General features: G+C 45.3%; 1 non-coding gene across 1 annotated transcript; it reads left to right on the forward strand.

The window, feature by feature from the left end:
- Positions 1-2,320: 2,320 nt before the first annotated feature.
- On the forward strand, positions 2,321-2,395 carry Trnas-cga (transfer RNA serine (anticodon CGA)). The gene has a single exon. It is a non-coding gene; the product is annotated as a tRNA-Ser (tRNA).
- Positions 2,396-3,286: the final 891 nt, after the last annotated feature.

The raw sequence follows: 3,286 nt of genomic DNA on the forward strand, positions 1-3,286 counted from the left end.
CACCTAATATCACAACAATAAATTGGCAATGCATTTGTAACCTTTGTAGACTGTTACACTCAGCTTTAAACTTCAACGGATAGCGATATTGTGGCCATTACCAATCTTACATATGTGATTTTCGGCACCATTGAACTACATGCGGAAGTACAAATGAGGAAACTACTGAAGAGTAAGTGATTCGGGCCATTGGTAAGGGAACAGTGAATAAATAACAGACCAGAGGGTCTCCTCTGGAAATCTATAGGACCTCTAGCTATCTGATAGCATCACGATGGACTATTATCTGCCACGAATTACTGTCTCCAGACGTGCCGTTACCACCGGTTTTTGTGGAAGGGCTGGTTATTCCGATACACAAACCCCTCGTGTATTACGCGGATACGGGACTGCCGACCACTGACGATCCTTAACTGCGACTTAAAAATATTCACCAGATTATTAGCAGCACGCCACCGATGAGTATTACTCCAAGTTATCACACTCGACCAAACTTGGCTTGTGGGAGATAACAACAGCCTGGACGCCGCTTTTTGCATATCGCGATTTGATCACCCTGGCAAAGACGCTCCGCCTCCGCTCAGCAATAGCGTCGATAGATATTGATCAAGCCTTTGATAGAGTAAGCCATATCCTTTGATGGAGTAAGCCACATCTATCTTGCAAATGTCCTGACACATGTGCGGTTTGCACGACCATTTATCGCTGTCATGATGTGGCTACTCAGCAATGCCTCCAAAGTGCTCATCAATGAAAGTATGACAAAATCTCTCATCGTAACGAGATCGGTCAGACAAGTACATCCCTTATCTACGATATTACATGCTCTGACTCTCCACCCATTACCATGCGGCCTTCGGCACCACTTGACAGGGTTGACTTTGTGAGGATACACATTTACGTGCAAGACATATGCGGATGACATAGTACAGATAGTGCGGAATGAAAACGATATGAGCGTGGCTTTAGATTGGATAGGCAAATGTGAAGCGGTCACTGGCAGGAGCTAAATTGGGAAAGGCTCTAGAGATGAATACTGGTGTCCGAGTAACGGAAGCATATGTAGCACCTGTGCGGTTCATAGGTACCTTTAATTGCATAGATATTGTTTTTACGAATGGCATACGTCGCACAGCAACGTACAACTTTAAGAAACTACTACAGTCACTCCGGACGGATGTCAAATGGATCCTACACTGGCATTAGACATGATCCAGTGGATCACCAACGTGACGTCACGGATTCCGTACTTTGCCCATGTACTCCTGATGCCTGTGATTATGGCAGGACGAATACTGACGGCTTTCGGTTCCTTCATGAACGCAAGGCTACTATTTATAGTAAGATACGATGCCCTTACCCTCCGACTTACTAGGAGTAGACTTGGCCTTGCGCGTCTTCAGGATCGAGCGGCAGCGGTATATATCAGCACTATATTATATTGTTGGGATGACATCTAACTTGTCTGTCAGGATTCTTAATAGAATAACAAGCACCAGTTTCTCGAATGGCGACAGTGATTGTCCAGCACATTTCCCATTCACTTCACCAAACACGATTTTTTTTTTTTTTTTTTTTAACAGAGCACAGCTAAGTTCACGCTGCTCTGCAGGCACCTGACCTCAAAGCCGCGTGACTAACGACCGGGCGACGCAGCAATCCTACTGAGAGGAAACATCCACATACCAGAATGAGATTTTCACTCTGCAGCGGAGTGTGCGCTGATATGAAACTTCCTGGCAGATTAAAACTGTGTGCCCGACCGAGACTCGAACTCGGGACCTTTGCCTTTCGCGGGCAAGTGCTCCACCAACTAAGCTACCGAAGCACGACTCACGCCCGGTACTCACAGCTTTACTTCTGCCAGTATCCGTCTCCTACCTTCCAAACTTTACAGAAGCTCTCCTGCGAACCTTGCAGAACTAGCACTCCTGAAGGAAAGGATATTGCGGAGACATGGCTTAGCCACAGCCTGGGGGATGTTTCCAGAATGAGATTTTCACCCTGCAGCGGAGTGTGCGCTGATATGAAACTTCCTGGCACAGCACTTGCCCGCGGAAGGCAAAGGTCCCGAGTTCGAGTCTCGGTCGGGCACACAGTTTTAATCTGCCCGGAAGTTTCATATCAGCGCACACTCCGCTGCAGAGTGAAAATCTCATTCTGGAAACATCCCCCAGGCTGTGGCTAAGCCATGTCTCCGCAATGTCCTTTCTTTCAGGAGTGCTAGTTCTGCCAGGTTCGCAGGAAAGCTTCTATAAAGTTTGGAAGGTAGGAGACGGATACTGGCAGAAGTAAAGCTGTGAGTACCGGGCGTGAGTCGTGCTTCGGTAGCTTAGTTGGTAGAGCACTTGCCCCCGAAAGGCAAAGGTCCCGAGTTCGAGTCTCGGTCAGGCACACAGTTTTAATCTGCCAGGAAGTTTCATCCACATACCAGTTTGCCATCGATACACCGTGTTTAGTTAGACACAGAGACACGTGCAGTGGGGCACCTAACAGTTAATAGTACAAATGTGACTCGATCCAGACTGCATGCGATACATATGAGAGATTCAGCATTGTGCCCTCAGTGCCTAACTCTGGACAACGATGAACACCGTCTCATATGCGGCCCCTCGGCAAGAGCTTGTCGTCTGGTGACACAAATGATCCATTCCCTTCTTCGAATCGACACTGGACAATGTATTATATTCTTCCCGGGCTGGTCGTACTATTCACGTACTAAAATGAATGCAGTAACTTGGCTCAGAGGCCAGACGGTGCTCCATTTCTTCAGAGATAGCTCATAGAATAGTTTACAGAATGGACATCTAAAACATCGTGAGCAATCCTAAATACGAGAAGTATTTCTCTAGCTTCCTATGGAGAGCATTTCAAAATCACCCGCATAACTGGAACTTCCGTGTAGGAGAAGTTAAATAATCGATGCAATGAATAAATGAATAGAAGATAATAATCGGTGGAAAACATACGCACACGAGAAGACATGCCCGGATGACAGAGCAGTGGATTAGAAATACGGTTCTCCACTGTGCTGTGTGTTTCTTTATTTATGTTATACAAGAATAATGTTAAGTTTAAAATCTTTCAAACAATGCGGAAAGTTTTACATCCGTGGTAAAATATGACATAGGTTTTCAGATGCATAATTAAGGAAAGATGTTGCGCTTTACATTTCATCCCAGAATTTAAAAGTTTTTTGGATCGTATGATGTTACACTTATATACGCTCTATACATTGCATCTATTTCCAGAAAAGTTTCCTTTACATACTATAAGACAGAGATCA

This window comes from Schistocerca gregaria, chromosome 4, assembly GCF_023897955.1.
Source record: "Schistocerca gregaria isolate iqSchGreg1 chromosome 4, iqSchGreg1.2, whole genome shotgun sequence".
In the NCBI taxonomy this organism is placed as follows: Eukaryota; Metazoa; Arthropoda; class Insecta; order Orthoptera; family Acrididae; genus Schistocerca; species Schistocerca gregaria.